This window comes from Sarcophilus harrisii, chromosome 2, assembly GCF_902635505.1.
Source record: "Sarcophilus harrisii chromosome 2, mSarHar1.11, whole genome shotgun sequence".
NCBI lineage: Eukaryota > Metazoa > Chordata > Mammalia > Dasyuromorphia > Dasyuridae > Sarcophilus > Sarcophilus harrisii.
In genome coordinates this window covers 629,444,443-629,470,206 of record NC_045427.1, presented here as the reverse complement: position 1 = coordinate 629,470,206, position 25,764 = coordinate 629,444,443, and positions in this window count along the sequence as shown.

The window sequence follows — 25,764 nt, the reverse complement described above, 5'->3', positions numbered from 1 at the left end:
ATTAGTCATCAAGGACTATCAAACTAAAGCTGGGACAATTTACTTTTTATTCTTTGCAGTTCTTATTTATGATTTCTTGAAATATAGCTCTTAGAAAACAAGGCTTTTAAAAAGTCTACTGTGTTTCAAATGAAATTATTGGACTATCCTTTAAGCCCAAATCACTCAAGCTTTCATTGAATGGCCAATGATAGCCCCCAATCTAAACCTCTATGACTCATTATTTAGATTTTGATGGCCTAGAATGGATGTAAATAGCAATTCCTATTCCTATTCCTACCCTATTCTATCCTATCCTGTAGTCAGAAACTTTGAGGATCTTCCTTTCCCAGAAAGATACTTTTGTGTGGTAAATTAGGCCATCTTTGGTCTCAGTTCTTACCCAGCCCTGCTCATTGAATGGGTTTTGCCTCAGACAAACAGACCTTGGGAAAGACCTTAATTTGTAAAGGCCAAAGCCACCCACTTCATCTTGGGCCATTGTCAGTGACCTTGACTTTGTCTTTGGGCCTTGAAGACTTGTCATAGCAATGCCTCATTTAAATCCAATTTACAAGCAAGTCAAGACTTCAGGCTTCAAGACCCATGTCATGGGTCCTCTTTGGAATGATGGATGAATAAGAACAATATAGTAATCTAACAGCATCCAAATAAAAGAGAAGTTATTTTTTCTAACACCATTTCTAATATAATTGTTTCCCAGATTTCACAATATAAGAGAGAATTTTGGAAACACCATAATAACACACATGATTTCATGTATTTAAAACATGAAAGAAAACCTATGACTGGTCAAGTAGCATCAATTCAGCCAAATGCTTTTCCAAAACAAGTTACCTAGAAAATAACTTATTTGATCACTTTTGGCGTTTTATACTGGTTGTTCAAGATAAACACAGAGTATTTCCATTTGCTAACATTTTTGTAGAGCTTACAATGTGCACTGTGCTAAGCACTTTACAATCACACCATCCTCACAACAACCCTGGGAGGTAGGTGAGGAAAACAGAGATGAAATAACTTGCTTAAAATCACAAAACTAATAAATTTCCGAGAATGCATTTTAATTTGGGTTTACTTATTCATGTACTTTCCTCCATATTACTTTTAATGCCAGATGGCAAATGTGATTTGTATTAAGCTCTGATTTACCACAATTATCCTAATAGGAAAACATATCTCACTATAAATGAGACCTCTTTATGGTTTAGTTTCAGAACAAAATATCAACCAAATAAAATCTGGATTTATAGTCACTAATGGTAACATTTAAAATTTTGATTTTCCCAAGGGGCATAAGCTGGTAGAGCTTCAAATTTCAGGGCCCACTGTTTTCAGTTAGCTCAAATTCAAAAAAAATTTATTTGGCACGTCTAGTCCTCCAAAACTTTTAAAAAACCACCAAAAGGGCCAAATCAATTCCTTTTGTTTTCTCAATCTAATGCCACTAGATAACTTAAGAAGGTAAAGAAAGGACACATTTCTCTTACCCTGAAGCTTGTAATTTATAACCTGGGAAAAGCCACTTTTTAAATGTTTATCTATCTTACAAAAATCTTTAGTATGACTATTTGTGGTTCAGTCTAGCAAAGATATTGATGTGATTTACCATTTCCTTCTCTATTAGATTAAGATAAATAGTGGTAACATGACTTGCCTAAAGTCTCTCTGCCAATAAGTATCTGAGGCTGGATTTGAACTCAGGTCTTTCTGTCTTCTTTTTATATTCCTCCAGTGCCTCCTCCAATTTTGAAACTAATCTTTCATTTTATACTCTGATTAATTTTCTTTGTCTTTACCCTGAGTCTGTCTTATCTTATGCTCCCAATCCCAATCTAACCTAATATTCTTCTGTATCTCTACAAATTTCTTTGTAAAATGTCATTTTACTGCTTTATTTTTACAAAGTTTCAAACAAATTCTATAGAGTGGTATCTCAAATTTCACTAAGATATTTCAGAATTTATGTTATTTAGTTGTTTCAGTCATGTTCAATTTTGTGACCCTTTTTGAAATTTTCTTATCAAAGAAATTGTGTGGTTTGCCATTTCCTTCTCCAGCTCCTTTTATAAATGAGGAACTGAAACTAACAGGGTTAAGTGACTTACCCAATGTCAAACAACTTGTAAAGGTTTGAGGACAGATTGGAACTCAGGAAGATGAATCTTCCTGACTGAGCCATTGTGCCAAAATGAATGTTCAATGACAGAATTCAGCATGTATAACAAACATTTAGCCTACAATTTGGACATTTACAGTAAAGAACTTACTTTTTAGTCACAAATTTAACCTCTAATTTACAATTCCATAAGTTCTTCCAGAATTGGGGAGGGTTACCTTTTATGAACTTTTCCTCTCTAATCTACCTCCCTCACTTGCCCAGAATTAGAAAGAAAGGGAGGGAGAGACTTTCTGAAGACTATGAACAGTTTTAATTTTTTGTACTTTTTTCCCCTTTAATAAGGTCACAAGAAAACGTTTGATTTATTAAGACAAAAAACACAAATACTGTGACAAAACAGACACACAAAAGCAGACAAGTCAGTGGGCACAATTTTCTAAAATTTTAAAATCTTAATTTTTGCAGTAATTGAAAGTCCCTTCTTCATACCAAATTTGGAAGCCATTGAGATTATGATTCATCTTAGACCAGTCTTTGTATTATTCAAAAACTCTATTCTTAGCTATCCCCGTTTTATTAGGGAGTTTCCCCTATTTGGGAACTAATAAGAACATCACTAAGGGAGTGTGAATCTGCTTACTACAGCTCGCTCCCATGATACACTCATCAGGGAATCCCTCACCTCTAAGGAAGTCTATTTGGATGTGGTTTGGAAGGATATGGAGGCCCTATAATGCTCCTTTGGTGAAGGTCCAGGTATCACAGGGAGACATTTGGTGTCTCATTGCTTTGTTGGTCACCAGAACAGTTAAGATGAAAAAAAGAAAATGAATTTTACTCAATTTATTCAGTAATGCCTTTGGTTGCAGAAACAAATCAGATCCAAGGCTTTGGTAGCCAAGGACCAAGATCTTGATTTCTACACAATTAATATACAACTTTGAGGGAGTAAATAAAATAAAACAACTCAAGATTATAGGAATTGATATATCTGGTTTCTTACTGGTTGGAAGACACTAGGGTAAGAAGGAGAGGGGTAGTCTTGTGACATTTCTTAAATTGGATGATCTTTGCTGGGGTGGGGGGAGTAGTAATCTTATAACTTCTCCAAAAGCAGGTGATTTACAAACAGCTGAAACTTAGTTTCACAAAATAATGGAATAAAATAGTGAATAAAAGCAAAATGGAGTCACTAATATTTTTAATATCACAACTGCCTGTCAGTTTCAGAGATGTGATTCCCCCTATCAATCTCCAAGCAAGTTCTTTTAACTCCAAATTCCATTTCAATAAACATTGAATTAGTCACTACTGCATTGGACATTGGAGACACAAAGATGGAAAATGCCATGGCCCCTGACACAAGGAACCTACTATGGAGGAGGGAGGAGGAGTTGCAATTTGTGAGTGAACGAATATGCTACAGGGGAGCACTCTTTCCATTATGCCCTGTTGTCTCTCTAATGAAGTGACCCCATAAGGGAGCAACCTTTCTTCAAAACTGGTGCCAGGCAGTGCTCAAACTTCTGCGATCAGATTTAAGTCTCCTGGGAATAGAGAAGCACAAAAGGACAGCTGTCTATGGACTGTGATAAAAGAAAAGGATGGAAGCTCATTTATCATCTCACAGGGAGTGGAGATTACATGAAGAGTGTTTCAGCCAAAGCTAAAACTCAGCCGTATTCAATAATACAGTCTTTCTCTTTCCCCCAGGCTACCCAGAGCCCATGGAAACCAATTAACTCAAAACTTAATAACTCAAAACTTATGAGATACGTTTTGCCCACTTGGTCACCAGAGGGAGTCTAGATTTAGTGTTTTTTTAAAAAAGGAACTTTAGCTAGAATCTTCCCTGGAAGACTTTATATTTGTAGGACATGGAGTTGTTTTTTTTTCTTTCCTCAGTGATCTTGGACTATCTTGTCACCATTTATCCCATTAATTGAAACAGTATGTTAGTGATAGAAGCAGGTGGGAAGTCTTATTATTGTGGTCCTCCCATCCCTGTCTGTGCAAGGGCACTGAGAGGTACCAAGACTTCCAAAATTCTGGTCATTTAAAAAAAAAAACTATTTTAGTAGTTATAGTTAGTAGAATAGTAGTAACTATTCACAGGATATGAAATATTATTGTTAGTGGTTATAAAAGCCCCAAATCAATTACTGAATGCTTTGTTTCTTCCACAAAGAAGATGAGTTAAAAGAAGGAACTGGAAATCTTTAACCTGAAGAAGACTAGGGAATGGGGCGGGGAGGGCGGAATATCCTGGTTTGGGGCTAGAGAGTTGGTATTGAGAGGATTTGATCTTAGTCTTCAGAGTTGTCTCCAGGGAGAAAGATTAGATTTTCCGTGCTTCACCCCAAAGGACAGAATTAACTAGAAATAGTGACTGGAGGTTACAGAGAGACAAGATTCAGGCTTAAGAAAAACTACTTAGCAATGAGAACTACCCAGTGCGGTAATGAGCTGCTTTGGGAAACAGTGGCTCCCTCCTCACTGGAAATCTTCAAGCAAAACCAGGATGTCCACTTGGGGAGTCTTGCTCAGATATGGATTGGACAGGATCACCTCTGAAGTCTACCTTCCTCTAGATTTTGTGAAGGAGAATTAAGAATAAAAATTTATCCTCATTTCAATGACCCATGATCTCCCTAGTAATCTGTTCATGGATTAACTGTCACAAGAACCAGAATTCATTCACTTGTTTGTCCATAAGCATTACTAAATGCCCATTATGTGGTCTGTGCTGGATGCTGTGGTAGATGTAAAGAAGGATAAAACGTCTCCTCCTCTCTGGAGTGCAGGGCAAAGGATGGAGCGACCGCAAAAAGCTGCCTACAAAGCAGGAATGTGCGAAAACTGCTTAAAAGTGGCCCAAACAAGTGTTGGAGGACCAGAACAGGGAGTGGTCATCCATGTTGGGGCCAAAGGAGAAGTCTTTCTGAAAGAGATGGGACTGGACATCTGTCTTGAAGGACGGAGGGTCTGAGAGGTGGAGATGAGGAGAAAGGACACTCCAGGAAGAGGAACTGAGAGGGACCAAGATGCAGAGGCAGTTCCAAGGAAGGCTCAGGGTGCCAGAGCTCACACACGATTCTTTGATAGGACTCAGACTGTATTTTGACATTGTGGTTTCCAGCAAACAAAGAGACCTGGACTGGCAGGTCAAACCACAAAAGATGCTCTATGTGCTGTCCTATTCTCATTGCCCAAATCTCATCCTTATCCTTGGGTTCCGGTTTATGTCCCTGAGTGGAGGGAGAAAGACAGAGACAGAGACAGAGAAACAAAGAGACAGACAGAGGCAGAGAGAGACAGAGAAAGACAAAGAGAGACAGAGACAGAGACAAAGATAGAGAAACAGAGACAGATAGAGGCAGGGAGAGACACAGAGAAACAGAGGTGGAGATAGAGAGACAGAGAGGCAGAAAGACAGAGACAGAGAGATAGAGAAAGACAGAGGTAGGGAAAGAGAGAGAAACAGAAACAAAGAGACAGAGATAGAAAGGCAGAGACAGAGAGAGACAAAGAGATAGAGATTGAAAGGCAGAGACAGAGACAAAGGTAGAGAAACAGAAACAGACAGACAAAAGTCAGGAAGAGATACAGAGAGAGAGGTGGAGATAGACAGAGAGGTAGAGACAGAGACGGAAGCAGGGACAAAGAGAAAGAGAAACAAGGACAGAGAAGTAGAAAGAGACAGAGGCAGGGAAAAACAGAGAGAAACAGAGACACAGAGACAGAAACACACAAAGAAAAACAGAGAGGGACCTTGGATCTTTCCTTTCTGGATATGAGTGATTCCATCTTTAAACTGACCTCCATTTCAGTGTAAAATAAACAGCCCTATCCACTGCACCTGTGTTTATGAAACCATGTTTTGTTTTTACCATTTCCCCTGATAACTAGGCATAGAATGAAAAGGATTATCTTGCTCTGCTCTTTAAAATCAATGAAACACTGGTAAGCATTGTAAATCCAGGGTGTCTAAAACAGAATTCGTTATTTTTGTCCTGGGACATTACAATAATCTTCTAATTGTGCTCTTTGCCTCAATGGTCCGGCCCATTTTTCCTTTCAGTTGCCAAAGTGATCTTCCCAAAGTGAAAGTCTGACTATGTTACCCACCCCTCAATAAACTCAAACTTTCCTTATTACCTATAGGACCCTCTGTTTGATAAACAGAAAAGCCTCCATTGATTTTTGCAGCCCTTCCTTGCCTGGCCCCTTCCTGCCTTTCCAGTCTTGTGCTGCCGTATTCCCCTCCGCACATTCTGAGGTCCGGTATCCCCGGCTCTCTTCCTGCTCTTTCCAGAATCTTTCCATTCTCTTAACTCCATGCATTTTCACTGGCTGAAATTCCACAGCTGGAATGTTCTCTCTTCTCTCCCCCAGACCCTACTCTCCAAGTCTCAATTAAATCTCATTTTTAGAAACCTTTCTTAGACTTCTTCAGTGCTGGCTCCTTGGAGATCCCTTCCAATTTACCCGGTGTATGTCTTATATGAACATAGTTGTTTCCATATTAGCCCTCAATTTAGATAGTGAACTTCTTGAGGGCAGAGACCGTCTTGTGCCTTTCTTTGTATCCTTAGCATTTACCACAGTCCTGACAAACAGTAGGTGCTTAATAAATGTGTGTCAGCTTGACCACATGACAAAAATCATTTGGCTTCATTGACTTTGTGACTGTGAAATGAGGTTATTACCTGCCTTAGGAGGTTGTAATGAAAGTAAATACTTAAAATATGTTGTTTTTATTATTTTTTAGCCTGAGAAAACTTTCTCCCTCCATCAAAGCAGATTATTTAGTCTATAACATAATAATTTTTGAGGAATTTCTCATCTAAAGTGTATGAATTTTTATAAATTTTTTTGATAATTTTATGTCAATAAAAATTGCTTTCATTAGTAATCAAGTATATTTCATTTTATGCACTTAAAACCATTATTTTGAGAAAGGGTCTATGGGCTTCACCAGACTGCCAAAAAAATCTACTATAAAGATCCATATATATAAAAATGATATAACTATTAAGTATAATTATTTAAAGAGGCTTGGCAATTATATGTATTTATATGAATAAATGTTATGCATAAAATGGCATAACTTTTCAGTACCACCCTGAAAAGATAATTTCAGATCCACCCTCTGGATGTATTGAATTATATCCAATATAAGACAAGTTAAGAACCCTTGTCTTAGACAGTAGCTTAGGACACTGAAAGACTAAATGATTTTCTAACGGCCACAGAGAGACAGAAAACATAGATTTTCCTGTGCTTTGAGAGTCCAGACATGACATGATACATCCTTCTTTCTTGTCCTTTTTCATCACTTTTTTCTTGGTGTGAAGATGACCCAAAGTTCTTGGAGACTTTTTGTCAGTAGAAAATAAGAACTAGCAGGTAGTCCCAAGCTGGACAGCCTACGCTCACCAGCCTATATGTCTGGTATTCAATATCCAACACAGATTCAAAGAGCTAGTCATCAATAATGGCCTTTTTCTTACTACAGCAAATTTCACATGTCTACTAAGACATGCAGGGGTAACAAACTGCCTTAGTGAAGGAAGCCCCCAAACTGATGAAATTTTGAGTCTTTTTCTTTGTGTCACTGTGCCTGGCACATAACAGATATTTAATAAATTGATGTTGAATGTGAATGCTATAATTTGGTCTTGATAAAGCCATCTATCTGGATTCGAAATTGTCACCTTTACTTCCTTAATTGGATGCATTATGAAGGAAAAGAAAAGACAGAGAATGAGACAGAAAATGAAAAAAGCTATCAGGAGTGGAGGAATAACAGTCTTCATGGAATTTCCCTTGAGAGGGAAAAGAAAGAGATGTGCCTGGGGGAAAAAATGGAAATAAAAAGGGAGATAGGAAAAAAAACCTTGGGAAAGTGACCTAGTTACTGATGGAAATATATCCTAGGAAGTGAATCAAAAGCTCTTTTTTTCAAATAATCAATTCAAATTACATATAGTTACACTATATATAATTGTTCCCTACAAAAACAAAACAACAAAAAATGTAGAAGCAACCTAAATGTCCAGTAATAGAGAATGATTGAATGAATAGCAATAAATTGATGGAAAGATAATAATAGCAAACATTTATTTAGTGTCTACTATATACCATGCACTATATTAAGTGTTTTGCAATGATTACAATTACAATTTGATTCTCTCAAAAATCTTGAGATATTGGTGCTATTATTGGCCCTATTTTATAGCTGGGGAAACTGAGGCAGACTTGCCAGAAGTCACACAGTGGATAAGTATCTGTTGCTAAATTTAAACTAGGTGTTTCTGAATCCAGGCTCAGTACTCTAACTATATCTAACTTAATGCCTGGTTCATTAAGGCTGACAAATATAAAGAATAAAAAGAAATCTGGAAATATTTGTGTGAAATAATGCAGAGATAAGGGGGGGAAAATCAGCAGGATCAGAAAAATAGATTACACTTTATGAGCATGTAAGAGGAAAAGAGAGGTAGGATAAATGGACAAAGAACCCAGATGGTGATTCTGAAATCATCTTTTCAGGGTGGGACTGAAGTGTTATGATATTTTATGCATGAAATTTATTCATATAAATACATATAATTGCCAAGCCTCTTTAAATAATTATACTTAATGATACATAATTACATATGTATAATATATTTATTATATAATATATAATGTGTAATTATTTTTTATAGTTCAATACAAGTGGCTGGAGAAGCATAGGGTGAAAGGGATAAGCAGCAAGTCTCAATGTGCAGTTGTGGTCTAGAACAATTATCTGGGCTCTTCACACAACACTGCCTTGAACAGGACCCAAAGGGCATTCCCATTCCCGGTGACAAAGATAGATGGCTGCCATTAAAAGCTTTTCAGACAACAACTGCTAAGCTGATGATGTAGTATCATTGCCGCCAGGCAAAAATGATTGCTACTCATCATTTTGTCACAGACAAAATGGTTCATCGTTTGAAGGATTGTTTTTGTTGTTGTCATTATTTATTTGTTTGGGGTTTTCCAGAAAATGCTTTTCCTGAATGATGAATTGTTCAGGAAAGCAATCCCATCTCTCAGATAGCCAGGGTGGGAGGAGAGGGACCAGGTCTCCATCTTCAAAATCTGCCGAAGTGCTGAGAAAATAGGCATGCTCAGTTTCACCGCCTGAACGGAGGAACTGATTAGTTTAAGCAAGCCACTGATGGATTGCTTTTACTCAATCAATCAAGCCAATGCTTGCCATCAGTTCAAGGAAGGCAGTGGAACGAAGGGATATTTCATTTTTTCGTTGTTGGTGTTAGCCCCATGGCCAGGGGAAACAGAAGAACGTTACAGTGAGACTAACAGAAGGCACACGTTACTCCTGTACTCCCCTTTCATTCAAGGGTGACATGTAGGTGGGACACTTAATGAGAAGAAAGTAGGTGGGGAGGAGGGCGATTTCTGCAGGTACAGAATAGGCTGGCTCAGGATGATCGCCGTTAGGTATGATGGATTGTTTGAAGAGCAAAGAATCAGACCCAGGTAATGTTTTGGAGAGCTGCGAAGGGTTGTGTGGCTCAGGTCTGATGAGATGCTTTCCTGACACAGGTCTGTCCCTGTGTATCTCTCCAACATGTGGGAGTCAACGGGAAGGAAGCTGAGGAAGAAGTATGAAGTGTCGTATTTCTACCCATGCAAGTCTTATGTATCGTTACTGGGTTTCTTAAGTGATTCCCTGTCACCAAAGAAAGTGTCTGGTAAGATGAGTCTGTGATGACAGCCTTACCTGACTGAATTTCTGGTACAGTAGATGCTTGGAGAGTCCATACATGACACAATACATATTTTGACTTTGTAAACGCACAAGCAAAATCATTCTCCTGACACAAGTCTACTTCATTCGGTCAGGATGCAGGCTGGAGGAGTTGGAGGTCTTGATTTGTGCTCCAGGTGGTTCTATTAACTTGGAGGAGAGCAAACTCTATTCTGCTCCCACAGATTGTACTCCTAACTTTGCCAGCCACAGATTCTGGACCCTTAGAATCACTAAGGTTATCAGAGAAAGGTGTACGTAGGAATAAGCTCAGTGCAACCTTTCCCATGGCTAGAAAAACCTGTCCAGTTGTGTTTCCCACTTTAGTGGCTCAATAATGTGTGTGTGTATGTGTGTGTGTGTGTGTGTGTGTGTGTGTGTGTGTATGTGTGTGTAATTAAAGTTCAGTTCCATAGCCTTAGTAGCCATATGTAAAGAAAAGACGGTAAATCACCAGGAATGTAGTCACATTGGAGTATTGCCCCACTGGGGACACTCTTGCCCCAGCTTCTATCCCCCCTTACTCCTTCAAGTCCTTATAAATGTAGGGAAGGAGACTCGAATCCACAGTCGAAGGATTTCTTTATGGCACCGATTCTGAACCATTGGACTGCAGCCCAGGACCACCATCCATCAGGAACAGCAAGAGGGAGGGGATTTGGAAGAACTCTGTCTGGCTTGTCCTTTCATTGGCTGATTGAGTTGTCAATCAGTGTTAAACTAAAAAGTGACCTTATTTGTGGAAATGAAAACCATATTTAACCAGTCTGATTCTAACTAACACTTCAGCCCGGTAACAACGCAGACAGAAAAGGGGAAAAGGTATGGTCTGGTCCCCTTCCATTTTTGTGTCCCCTCTGACTCTTTAAGAAGCTCTATTTCTTTGACCTGATCACAACCTAAATTAAAGTTTTCAGAACAATCTAAATAGAAAGCCACAAAAGTAAAATGGGGCCACTCTGTATGAGACATGCTTTGGAGGCTGAGAAAGCTCCCACTCCCCTAGATGTTCCCTCCCCACTATTCTAGACTTGGAATTCCAGTCTCTGAGGGACTGCCATCCTTTTATCCAAAAGTTTTGCTCATTGTTATAACGCATAAGGCTGTGGAAGGAGCAACAAAAAGCCTTTCTCCATTGCTGACACCTCTGTGTGAATAAGGGATCTGAGAATGACGAGAGGAGGCTACTGACACCCATGCTAGGCTAAAGAGAGCAGAACGAAGAAGAATGGAGCTAAGAAAAAGGCCGCCGGAGGAGGAGCAGCAGAGGACCGGAGGTCTGGCTGGAAGAGACCCTGGGAGCGGGATCCCAGTGGAATGAGTGCCAGTCCCTTGGGTTCAGAAGCTGGTTCTGCTTTTTTACCATCTTCAAGTCCCTTAACGTCTCTGTAGCTCAGCTTCCTCATCAATAAAATGATTGCACCGGACAAGAAGATGTAAGGCTCCTTCCAGCTCTGGCTCTGGAACATCCTCACTGTTTTGCCAAGGGCTGGTCCTGTCTCTATGTAAAGGTTTTTACACTGAGATCTAGTGTAGCAAATTAAAGCTGCAGAAAGCATCTTAGCACCATGGCAGAGATGATGGATTTGGAATCAATAAACCTGGTTCTCCGTCCAGGATTCGCCATGTAACCAATTTTGCTACCTTGCACCCATAGCTCCCCTTCTCCAAGACTCAATTTCCTGTCTAAAAATTGGGCCCCTTTTACCTCAGTCAGTGGGGTGTAGGAAGGCAAGCCCTTTGTAGACACCCAAGCCACACAGCAGCAGAAGCTATTATGATATGAGCTTTTGGCCATCTTTTTTTTGGTAAGTATTTGAGTGTACACATGTGGCAGGAAATGATTCAACACATACCTGGGTAGAAACCAGGACTACCCCCAAATCCATAGGCTTTCCAAGTCCTGCTAGAGTAATGCATTTTTATAAGGAGTGACAAGCAGAGAAAAATAGAAATGACATAAACCCCCCTAAAAAGGCAGTGAGAGTTTAGTCTGATCCTAGAGCTGGCACTCAGTGGTAGGGGCAGGGTGGGGAAGATCCAGATGTAGAACATTTGTCAAACACATGCAGTAAGCTGAGAAGGTCAGCTTGGCCCAAGCAGGAATCTTTCCATGGCTCAGGAACACATGTGCAAAGGCAGGTGGTACTAGTTATCTGGGCTGGGAGGGTCAGTGAGTGCCCTAGAACTTGCTCAGAGGCCCCAGGCTCTGGGTGGAAGATGATGAGAATGAACATAGACTTTACAGAATCATGGGACAGACTCCACTGAGGGCTGCTAGAATTTTAGGGCTGGAAAAATGTTTTGTTTTCTTTTCTTTTTGAGGAATAAGCTGAGCTCAGAGAAATTAAGGAATTTATCAAGATTAAAAAGTCATTGATAGAGGAATTGAGATTTAGACCCAGGTCCTTTGACTACAAATACAAATCTTTCCCCACTGACCCAAAATCTAGAGAAGGGAAGGGTTTTCCTCAAGATCACAGAGTGAAATTATTGTCAGAGTAATAACTTCTTCTCCCTTCTTCTCTCCCTCCATCCCTTATACCTCTGTCTCTCCCTCCTCTCATACTTCCCTCCCTCCTTTCATATTTCCCTCCCTCTCTCCCCTTCCTTCCTTCCTTCCTTCCTTCCTTCCTTCCTTCCTTCCTTCCTTCCTTCCTTCCTTCCTTCCTTCCTTCCTGAGTTGTTCTGAGGATCAAATGAGATAATATTTATAAAGTGTTCTGAAAACATTAAAGTGCTAGCTATCGTAGTTATTGTTTCTCTATTTTACAGATAAGAAAATGTTTCCATTTTCTTTTTTCTTCCATTTTTCTTTTCTTCCATTTCCCAGCTCTCCTGAAACAAAACCTCATCTTTTTTAGCACCACATTCTCCTGGTGTACTATGTTTGCAAATTATCATTTGTAGTCACTCAGTTGAGAGTCTTCCAAAGGGCAGTAGTGTGGTACATGACTCACAAGTGAGTTGACTGTAGCCTATGACAAATAAGGAAATATGCAGGAAAAGCTGGGTAAAGGATGGCATCAAAGATCAGGAAAAAAATGAGTCAGTCACATGGAAAGAGCAAGAGATAGCCCATGGTTAACCCTCATTTTTTGCTGACATCTACATGATGTCAAGATGCCATGGGAGTACATAAATGAGACTGCACAGGTTGATTGAGGATAAATTGACCTTCATTGGAATGGAAATCCCCTGTCAGTGAGATCATAGATCTATTGGAATACTGTCGCACAGATGAAGAAACTGATCCTGAGACATACTTAGAGGGTTCACATGGGTAGGAAGTAGGAGAGCTCTAGAACCCAGAACTCCCATATTCCAATTTAGTGTTCTTTCCTCCATCTGGTCTGATGCTCCCTCTGAGACCCTGGTATGATTTTCAGGAGTTTCTTACACTGAATGACTCACTATCATAAACAGATAAATACACACACCCATACAAAACACTAATAGTTCTCACTGACATGGAGATTTAAAGGATGCCAAGTGCTTTTCTCATAATACTCTCCCTTCCCCAAGGGGTGCAAATTTTCTTTATGGTTAGAGAAACTGGTACAAATTTAGGTTCTTTCTCAGAAAAAAATTTCTTTTTAAATTTTTTTCAATTATATAAAGACATTTTCAGCATTCATTTCTTAAAATTTTGAGTTTCCATATTCTCTCCCTTTCTCCTGTCCTTACTATTTCCTGGGAAATTAAGCAATCTGATATAGATTATATATGTGCAATCATGCAAAATATATTTCCATATTAGTCATGTTGTAAAAGAAGATGCAGAATAAAACAAACCAACCCCAAATAAAGTTAAAAATAACACACATCAATCTGTATTTAGAATCCATAGCTTTCTTTGGATGTGGATATTTTTTATCATTAATTTTTTGTAATTGTCTTTGCTTGTTGTATTGCTGAGAATAACTAAGTCATTCACAGTTGATCATTATACAATGTTGCTGTTACTTTCTACAGTGTTTTCCTGGTACTGCCCATCTCACTCTGCATCAGTTCCTGTAAGTCTTTCCAGGTTTTTCTGAAATCACCTCAGAAAAACCTTTCTAATAATTGGAGCTCTCTAAAAGTGGAATGGCCTGCCTTGAGAGGTAGTGCATTCTCCCTCCTTAGAGAAGACAACAGTCCATTCCCTGGAGGTCTTTAAGCAGAAGGATAAATGGTTACTTGTTAGGTACTAATTATGTTCAGATATTGATATATGTTTGCCTGGATGGCCACCAAGGACCCTTCCAATTTCCCAAACTTCTGCTCTGTGATTCTATGAGGCTGTGAGAATTAAGGAGCTTCTCTTTATTGATGGTCACCTAGCTGGACTCCTGACTTCGGGTCTGGTAGAATTTTTACTCTATCTCTTTTAATTTCTCTAGTAGCTCCATTGTGTTAAATATTAAAAGCAGGATACTGATGCAGGTAGGCATTAAAATCATATCAAAAGTGGAGACTAATGTCCCCAAATCTTGGAGAATAAAGGAAGCATGGTGCTGTCAAATGGTTCATATCAGAAATGGAAATGCTTGGCTAATAGAGAAATATGTTTTTCATGATTTTACATTATAACCAATATAACCTTGCTTGTCTTCTCAAGGGGGAGGGCAGAAGCAGAAAGGAGGAAGAGAATTTGGAATTCAACATTTTAAAAAATGATAGTCAAAAATGTTTTTACATGTAATTGGGAAATATATAACAAAATAAACAAAAATATTTTGAAAAGACAAAAAAAGAACAAATGGATGTAATTGTATCCATGGAAATGACATTAAGCAAGAATTACCATCAGCTTTGCCTTTGCACTCTAAGGATAATGGCACCTTTGTTTCTGACTTGCATCCAAAATCTTTTGTGTTGTTTCCCATGAGAAGATGAACACCTTATGAGCACACTCTGTGTTTCTATTTTTATTGTCAGGGCTTAGCAGTGTTTTGAACATAGCAAATACTTATTGAATATCTTTTCCTTCATTCATTTAAAGAAGTGAAGAGGAAGAGAGAATGGAGGCCAGTCTATACAACCACTGGAATAAATTAGTTTCCATACCACCTTTGGCTTACATAAGATAGGCTGTTAACTCATGGGATAAATGATGCTCTATAAGACCAGGTATATTTGGCTTTGGACAAATACTTCACTGAGGACTGGAAGTTAGAACAACAGTATAAATAGCTCCTCGTAGCAAATCACATTAGCTTGGGGAATATGAATCACTTCATGACAACCCAGTGTGCCTTCCAAATTAGTCATTAAAGGAGCATTAAGTTCTTGGGATCACAGAGTTTGGGAGCAGGGAAGAACTTTAGAGGTTATTTAATCTAAAAACCTCATTTGACTGAAGGACAAACCAAGGGAGATTAAAATGCTCATCTAGAGTAGAATATATGGTTCTTTTAGTTGTTTCCCCTAAGGGGGAAGGAAAAGATATTGCCTAAGCTAGGTCAAAATTCTCATGTTATCAGAGTTACCCTTCTTATGAACTGACCCCCAGATTCTATGACAAGTCTCAGATACAATTTCAGTCTCTAAGACAGCTGGGGAGATCCAGATACATCCCAGTCGTCTCAGTTCCCACCTGGGCTATTTGGTTGCCTTCTTAGCAAATCAGTGTTCTGTGTGTGCTACACTGTAATACCAAAGGGAATCATGGTGCCAGGTTACCTACCCAGCTACAGATGTGCCCATCTCTCTGCCCTGAAAGCTCACCTGGATCGCTTTCTCTCTCTGTTGGAATATAAATATGCCCAGTTTTCTAGCTGACCTAACTACCCCGTCCATAATCCTAAATATCTATTCTCTTGAACTTCTCTGCTTAAATACTGCTCTAGTACTTGGAAAATTGGCTTTCAGTTGCTCTAGAAGTAGCTTCCCTTCATCTCTGTGGTTCCCCTAGCTGCCCTGTTAATATAAGGTCACATTTAGCAACTCATATTTTGGGGGGCAGCTCTGGGTTTATAAAATGAGAGAATCAGGATTATTGATGCTCCCTCCTGGGGATGTGTCTGAAAAGTGATAAAAATTAATGGTAATCAACAGGAACTCACAAAAGAGCTTTCCTGGGAAAGATGGGATGGTCCAAGACTAGAAAAAGGAACCAGTGCTGAATTAAGTCAACTCACTGGAGTACCAATCATGAGAGATCAGGTAGAGGCATGGACTGGAGGTGGCAGTCACAGTACCAAAACCAAGCTCTAAACCAGTTATCATGGGATCACAGAACTAAAGTTGCTCTTTTCCTTTCTTTCGTTATCTAATCTTGAACTTCAATAATACCTTAGCCAAAATCTTCCACTGTACCAGGGCCATCCCCTGGAGTCCTGATTTGTGTCTTGTCCATGGACCCAGACTACTCCAGGGGAGAAAGTGAGGTGAGTGACTTTGCTCCCTCACTTAAATCACTAGTTCACTAGCAAGTCATGGCATCCCCTGCCTGAAGTCGTGGTCCAAGAATGAAGGACAAACCTATAAAAGCAAAAGGGGACATTATTGCGACGAAGCCATTTTTATAGAAATTGTGGTGAGTACCATAAAACCCTCCCTGGCCAGTCTCCCTTAGAAACTTCATCCTGTCTCTGTATTCCCACATCCCCCAAAGACAGTTACAATTCCCCAGTTTTTCTTATGCATGGTTGGACACGCTCTACCTGGACTCCAACATAATGATGGCACTTTGGTGGTCTTCAAGTACAAAGGACCACCACCATCATCTACCTTTCATCTTTCTCTCTCAGGACATGGGTGACATGCTCTGCCATCTTTGCTCTGGAGTCCATGGTCGATAATTGCATTGATCAGTGTCCTTAAGACTTTCAGAGAAAAAAGACTTTAAGAGCTATTTTTCCTTTACATTGTTATTATATAAATTATTCTCCTGGTTCTGCTCACTTAAATCCGCATCAGTTCATTCCAGTCTCCCCAGGATTTTCTGAAACTATTAATTATAACAATGAACATTTACATAGCAATCTAGGATTCATTAAGTGCTTTACATATTATCTCATTACATTCAAACGCCATAATTTGTTTAGTCATTTCCCTAATTAATAGTGAAACGCCCTTTTTTCCAGTTCTTTCTGCAGCCAAAAAAAAAAAGAAAAAAAGCTGCTATAAATACTTTCATACCTATGGGACTTTTAATGGATCTAATATTGAATGACACTAACAGGTTAAAGGGTAGGTACAGTTTAGTGATTTGGGAGAGAGTCTGTTTCCAAATTGCTTTCTGGAAAGACTGAATCAATTCACAGCTCCACCAACAATGCATTTATGGCCCTGTCTTCCACTAATAATGGCCATTTCTCTTATTCTCTCTAATTATTAGTCATTGAAACATTTTTCTATGATTGTCGATTACTTTAATGAGTATTTCTTAAGCACATGTTCCAGCTACTGTGATAAGGACTGGGAATACAAAGACAGAAGTAAGAATACAAATTGTACAGTTAAGTAGATATGAGCAGCACTAAAAAAAAAAAAATTCAGGGCGAAGGACCAGGATTGTCATCCTAAAGGAGATGTCAATTCAGCTCAGCCTTAAAGGAAGGCTAGAATTCTTAGAAACAGAAGTCTCCAAGGGAGGCAGTTTGTGAAAATTCACAAAGAAAGTGGGAGAAAATATGGAGCACAAGGAGCAATTGGGTAAGTGAAATAAATCTAGAAAGGATGAGTAAGATGTTGCAGGATCTTCTATACCAGAGTAGGCTTTTCATTGTAGAATAAGGAGCCACTGAAGACATTTGAGGAAGAGATTATTTGGCATCTGTGTTGAGCATAGGTTGGGAAGAGGAGAGAGAATGGAAGCAGAGAGACTAATAGAGTCTCATAATATCCAGGAACGAGGTGGCTAAGAGGGGACAAAGGGAGGGATTCAGGAAATATTTTGGATAGAGGCTCCATCAACTTGGCATTTGATTGGACATGGGGATTATAAACCTGAGCAACTAGGAAGAGGCTAAATCTTTTTTTAAAGTTGGGATTTGGAGAAGAAGGTGGTTCTAGGAAAAGATGATCAGTTGTGTTTTGGAGATTTTGAGATGTCCAGGTGGGCAGGTGGAGTTATGAGTACATATGCTGTCAGAGGCAGTTACTCTCATAGATCTCATAGCTCTAGAAGAGTCCTCGGTGCCATCTGGTCCATCCCTTTCACTTTACTGCTAAGGAAGCTGAGACCTAGAGAGGTAACATTGCTTATCTGAGGTTAAACTAGGAGTAAGCATCAGATTCCCTGTATCTAGAGACAGCATTCTTTCCTCTTTTATTTTGTTTTACTTATTTTTTTTTTCTTTGTTACCAAGAAAGGTTCATTCTGGGTGTGTGTGTGTGTGTGTGTGTGTGTGTGTGTGTGTGTGTATGTGTGTGTGTGTGAGAGAGAGAGAGAGAGAGAGAGAGAGAGAGAGAAACAGAGAGACAGAGACAGAGACAGAGAGACAGACAGAAACAGAGACAGAAAGAGAAAGGAGAGAGAGACAGAGAGACAGAGAGACAGAGAGACGGGGATGGGGGGAGAAGGAGAGGAAGCACACTTGTGAAAGTTTATATCCAGAAATTGTTGTAGTATCAAAACAAAGACATCAATAAAATCTGTTACATGAAAAAAATCATTGTCTTTGTCTTTGGTTTCTCCTCATTTTATATAGGACTAAATGACCTTTTGAGTCCAGCTCCCAATGCTTCTCGGTTAGTGCTAATCTTCAGCAGACCCTCCCCCCCTTCAAGATCTGCTCCCATGCAATACAAACCCAGAGATGCCCTGTAGCTCCCTGATGATAGGGAGCACCAAGCTTTCGGTGCAGCCAGCGTGTGCAGAGTTTCCCAGACTGAGTAGGTGGTCCCTGCCTAGCAGGTCTGTAATCTTCCCGGGGATTCGGAACTCTCATCAGCGTTGCCGGCCAAACACCACTTAGCTGCCCCAGAACTGCTCATCCAGGGGACTGACTCTCATACTTAACCCCTGGATTACACTGCAATGATTCCCCTTGGGTTGGGTTAGGCTGGGGGAGGGAGGAAGGGGAGCTTGGGACCTCAGCCGGAGATGCTGTTATTTTTGGCCCCCTTGTTTCTTCTCTGAAGGAGGTTCAGTCAAATATTTGTATTATCTAGCACATGTTGATTTCAGCTGGATATGGGTTGTACTGAAGGACCCTTGCAGACCCAAGTTCTGCAGTCTGATTTAATCCAGTTCTACTCGTGAAGTATTCATTAAGCACCAACTATATCCCTGGCACTCTGCTAAGCACTGGGGATGCAAAGACAAATACATACATACATACATATGTATATATGTATGTATTTGTGTATATATATATATACATATATACACACACACAATTGCATGTATATATAATGTGTATATATATATATATATATATATGTGTATGTATCTATAGTTACATCCCAATCCTTGCCCTTAAAACTACATGTATCCCCAAATTAAATATATATGAAATATAAATATATGTAAAATCATATGTAGTAATTTCTAAGACAGTGAGAAATAGAAATATGTATATTATATATGTATGTATACACACAAACATATACATATATATACACACATATATAAAATTTCCAGGAGAGTAGGAAATATATATATATATATATAATATGTATATGTATATATATACACACACACAAATACAAACATATACATATATATACATATACACATATAAAATTTCTAGGATAATGGAAACAGAAATAAATACAAAAGTTATATATACACAATGTGCATATGTATATAAACGCACACATGTATACACACAAACATGTATATATGTGTGTGTGTATACATACACATATATAAATTTCCAGGAGGGTAGGAAATATATATATGTGTGTGTGTATACCTATATATATATATATATATATATATATATACACACACACATATATAAAACTTCTAGGAGAGTGGGAAATAGAAATAAATACAAAATTTATATATATATATAATATACATATACACACATACATTTAAACACACATATATTTATATACAATACATACAACATACACATATATAAATTTCCAGGAGGGAGGAAGGTCACTGCTATGAGGTGGGGGTGCTGATAGGAGGGATACACCTTCATCTAGGAGATGGAACTGCAGCTGAGCCCAAAAGGCAGCTAGGGGTTCCAAAAGCAGGAGGCAGGGGAGGAGGGAGCGTCAGGGAGAACGGCCCCTGCAAACATGTGGGGGGAGGAGATGATCATCTGATGCTTGCATTTCCAATAGGAGGGACTAGTCCAAAAGATCTGGGGAGTTGGGGTGGGGGTGGGGACACCCTCTAATCCAAGGAACATTCTTTTTTATTGTTGAATTGTGCACCACATGAAAAATGAGATTCCAGTCGCCTGAATTGAGGCAGCTCCTTTTTCCCACCAGAGCTCAGTTTCTTATATTTTAATCAAAGAATTTCTGCTCCTCCACCGCCCGCCCCTTTTGAAGGGTTTGAAGATGGAGGTCCATAAGGTTCTAGTTAGGGACAGCTTTCCCCCATAAGCTGAGCATCTGTGTTCCCTGGAACGCTTGTTGTCGTGAAGGGCCCCTAACATTTCAAAGCCCCTTCTCGGCCGTTATTCTAGTGCATTCTCCCTGTAATGCTGGAAATAGACCGTGATGCTCTTAGGCAGCCAGAACAGGGATTATCGGAGAATCACGGAATTTTGGAGCTGGAAGATGCCTTTGAGGTCATTGAGGGACCTGGAGGACGTCCAGTCCGACCTTTAGTTTATAGATAAGAAGGAGCCAAGAGTGACTAAGGAGCTGTCCAGATGCTCAAAGGTGGGATCTGGACCTGAGTCTCTGGACCCAACCAAGCTGCCCCCTCTTAAGTAATTCAGCTAGACTTTCAACCCAAGGAGTACCACCAAGTGCCGGCCTGGCTGCCAAGGGGCCGGGGCTGAGGATATCAAATGTTTACACCAATGCCTCGTTTACAGATGTGGAGAATGGCAAGTCCCAATAGCTGTCTCTGCTGCCAGAGCATTGATTCCCCTTGGGGTCTCAGTTCCTCTACCTATAAAATGAGAGGTTTTGCCCTAGTTCTTAAACTAAAGGCCAAAAGACTCCCAAGGGGATTGTGGATTGATTTCAGGGGTCTGTGAATCCAAGTGAGGAAATGCATCCCTATTTTCACTAACTTCCAATTGAAATTTAGCAGTTCTTTTAATTATTTTTTAAAAATATATTATTCTGAGACAATATCCCTAGACAGCATCTTTCCTCTCCAGTGATTTCATATATATTGTATGTTTACCTTTTTATGTTTTTGGTGTTTTCCTTTTAAAACATAAACTCCTTGAGAGCAGAGACTTTTAATTTTTTTTTTGGCGTGTGTGTGTGTGAGTGTGGGTGTGTCTTTCAGTGCTGGGTCTGGAATCAGGAAAATAGATCTCCCTGAGTTAAAATCTGACCTTAGATATTTATTAACTGTTTAATCCTGCCTGGATAAGTCACTTTATCCTGTTTGCCTCAGCTATCTCATCTGTAAAATGGGGGGAAGGAAATGACAAATCACCCATTATCTGCTAAGAAAACCCTAAGTGGGATCACAAAAAGTCAGACAGGACTAAAATGACTGAAACACAACAAATAAAAAGATTACAGTCATAAAAGTGTTGCTTATGGGCTTGAGTGGGGAGAGTCACTGATATTTTAGGTGTAGATGGAAAAAAATATTGCTTCCTATCTTTTAGTTAATGGGGAATTCCTTAAGGTGTTTAACCTAGAGAATGAACTGATACAAAATAAAATAAAATTGGTAAGAGCTAGGGGACTCCCTTTAATATATATATGTATACACACATATATATGTATATACATACATGTATATACATTTATATTCTCTCTATCCTTAGAACTCCATTAGAAGTTAACTTGTAGTCAAAAAATGCAAGTTTTATTATTCACTGTACTATTTGTCAGTGTGTGATCTTGTGTAAATAATTTTTAGGTGCTTAAAAATGAAATAAAAATAACTCATGTTTCCATAGTGCTTTAAGGTTTATAAAGGTTCAAGATTTATCATCCATCAAACTGACAGAGTTGATCAAAAAAAGGAAAATAACAAATGCTGGAGGGGCTGTGGGAAAACAAGAATATTAATGCATTGTTGGCAGAGCGGTGAATTGGTCCAGCCATTACAGAAAGAATTTTGTATTTTTAATGTTTTTTTATTTTTCCAAATACATGCAAAGATAATCCAAGTTTTCTTCCTCCCTCCCCTTTCCTCTCTCCCTGAGATAGCAAGCAATCCAATAAAAGTTAAATGTGCAATTATTCTAAACATATTTCCATATTTGTCATGCTGTGCAAGAAAAATCAGATCAAAAGGAAAAACAAAACCATGAGAAAGAAAAAAAAAGGAAACAACAAACAAAAAATGTGAAAATACTATGCTTTGATACACTTTCAGCCTCCATAGTTCTGTCTCTGATTTCAGAAGGCTCTCTCCAGCCCAAATCTATCGGAATTGCTTTGAATGACCTCATTGTTGAAAATAGTCAAGTCAATCACAGTTGTTCATCACATAATCTTGTTGCTGTATACTTTTGGTTCTGCTCACTTTACTCACCATCAGTTCATGTAAGTCTTTCCAAGGTTTTCTGCTTATCATTTCTTATAGAACAATATATTCCATTACATGATTTATCATAACTTATTCAGCCATTTCCCAACTGGTGAGCACCCACTCAAGTTTTTTGGAAACATTAGAAATTATATCCTCAAAGTTACTAAAATGTGCCCCAGTGATACCAATGCAAAGAATAACATGTTCCAATGGCCATGAAAGTGCTGAAGCAGGCACTGGGAGTGCTTAAAGTGTGGCTACACATAGGGGCTCCAAGGGCACCCACTTCATCCTGGTCTTGCCACTGGACTTCAATGACTCTGGAAGAAAGGGGGAGGCTGAAGACTTTATGCAATCTGCCTCCCTTAAATCCAATTCTTGCAAGAGTCAAGACATTCCCCCTGGGTCATTGGTCCTGTTCAAAAATGAAGGACAAATAACAGTAACAATCAATACAAGTACCAAACAATATTGTTGTTGTTTGTCCTTCCTTCTTAAGAGGACCTTGACTTTAGGGAGCAGATGCCATGACATGCAAGTGAATTGGAATAAAGAAAGAGGAAATGGGTCTGAATATTAAAAGAAAGAAAGAAGAAGGGGAGATGATTCTGGGAAGATGGTGGAGATCAGAAAACTCTGGGCTCTCAAAATTTTCGAGAGAGAGAGAGAGACAGACAGACAGACAGAGAGAGACAGACAGACAGAGATAGAAAGACAGACAGAGAGAGAGAGGAGACAGACAGAGAGAGAGAGAGAGACAGAGAGAGAGAGGAGACAGAGAGAGAGAAGAGACAGAGAGAGAGAGAGAGACAGAGAGAGAGAGAGAGACAGAGAGAGAGAGAGAGAGAGAGAGAGAGAGAGAGAGAGAGAGAGAACATTGTCTCAGAGATGTTAGGAGTGGAAGGGAGAGCCCTATGTCAGGCCCTGAAAAAGATTTCAGTAAAAAGTATCTGGGTCTTGGGGTATCATTCCCCATACCTCAGGACAAAATCTTGATTACACCATAGTTGCTAAAAAATAAAATAAAGGAAAAAAATCAATAAATAAAAATGAGTAAATGAAGGAGAAAGAATCCAATCACAGATAGTAACTATGGGGATAGAGAATATCTGGGTTTATATTCAGAGGAAGATAATGGGGCTTTTAAAAAAACACTCCTTTTTCAAATGGTGAATATCAAATGGTTCCCAAAACTAAAAGAGTTCTTCCAGAAGAAGAACTCAGAGAGCACTTTAAAAATCAAATAAGAGAGACTGACGAAAAATTAGGAGAAAAAGAGCAATGTGAGGAAATTTTGAAAAGAAAGTCAGACAACTTTAAATAAAGAAATGAAAAAATTGAGAAAGAAAATAATTCCTTGAAAACTAGAATTGGCTAATGTTTTAAGAAACCAAAAAATCATAAAACAAAACCAAAAGAATAAAAAAGAGAGGAGAATATGAAATATCTCATCAGAAAAACAACTGATCTGGAGAATAGATGGAGGAGAAATAATAAATAATATATTAATATATAATATAAATAATAAAACTCCTTCAAAATTATGATAAAAAAGTATTTTGATCCAATATTACAAGAAATTATAAAGGAAAATTGCCCTGAAGTTCTAGAACAAGAGAGTAAAGAAGAAATAGAAAAAAATCCTCCAAATAGCTCCCAAGTAAAGGAGAAAATATTGGAAGCAACAAGAAAAAAAAAAAAAACAATTTAAATGTCAAGGAACTACAAAAAGGATTACACAAGACTAGCAAGCTATTATAACGAGGACCATAGACTATAGTGAGAAAGTTAAGGAATAGGAGGGGGCAAGTTAGGCAGATAAAAACAAACCAGAGGGGTAAGGAAAGATAGAGTAAATAAGATGATAAGGATAATGGCGAAAAATAGGAAAGAAGAAAATGCACAACAAATAATTGTAGCTTAGAATGGGAATGGGACAAATTTACTCATAAAACAGAAATGAATAGCAGATTAAACTTTTGAATTCAACAATATGTTGCTTTCAGGAAACATTATAAAAATTAAAGATAAACATAAAGATAAATAAAGATAAACATAAAGAGCAAGAGTAGACTTTGTTATGTAAAAAAAAAGCACGGATAGTAATCATGATAGTAATTAAAATTAAAATAGATTTACTCAAAAATGAAAAAATAGATACTATATATCAGAAATATTATTCAATATAGTTTTAGACCATTTAAAATACCCTAGATAGTATAAAATATCTGGGTATATATCTACCAAAACAAACACAAGAAGTATATGAACATAAACATAAAACATTTTTCTACAAATACACTCAGATCGAAATGATTGAAGTTATATGTATTGTTTATGGGCAGGTAAAGCCAACATAATCTTTAAGATAACAGTTTTACCTAACTGATCTATTTAGTTAACATCATCACAATTAAATTATTAAAAAAAATTTTAAGTAGAAAAAACATTAACAAAATTCATTTAAAAGAACAAAAGATCAGGACTTCAAAGAAATCAGGAAAAAAAGATGTAATGGAAGTAGCAATATCAGACTTTAAATTTTATTATAAGGGAGAGTATTGTTGAAGTATAAAAAGGATATTTTCTATTATTTTAAATGAAAACATTCTTGTATAAATAAAAAGAATAGAAGGAATGCAGAAAATTGAAGAAAACTTCTATAGACAATCTCTCAGATAGGATGTGAATGAGTTTTTATAATGTAAAAATGCTGAACTGGTTGATTTAGAAAAACATGGAAAGACTTGGTCATAAGAAGGAAGATGCCATACACTTTCAGAGAAACAGATGACAGGTGAAAATAAGCATAATATAGTCCTATAAATATGTGTGCAAGTGTATATGTATGTGTTTATAGATTTCTATGTATACACATATGTAAACATATATGTTCATATGTACCTATATACACATCTATGCTTAATTGTATCCTTCTTTGGAAGGAAGGAAGAGGAGGGAAAGAGGGGAAAAAAATAAAGTAAAAAGTACACAACAGAGAACAAAAAAACCTCAACAAGGAAGCAAAAAAGATGGGCAGCTTTAAAAACAACATGTAGTATTTATTATTTAGAATTGCTTAAAATAGAAAATTATTGTTTTATATTGACTCCTCTCTTATTGTCTGCTGTATAGATGGCAATGCTGTTTTTCTTTTCTCATTTTTTATTTAAATTTAAAATAATAATTTTTTAAAAATGATGAAAGGCATGGTTTTCAGGGAAGTCTTAAAAGACTTAACATGAACTGATGCATTATGAA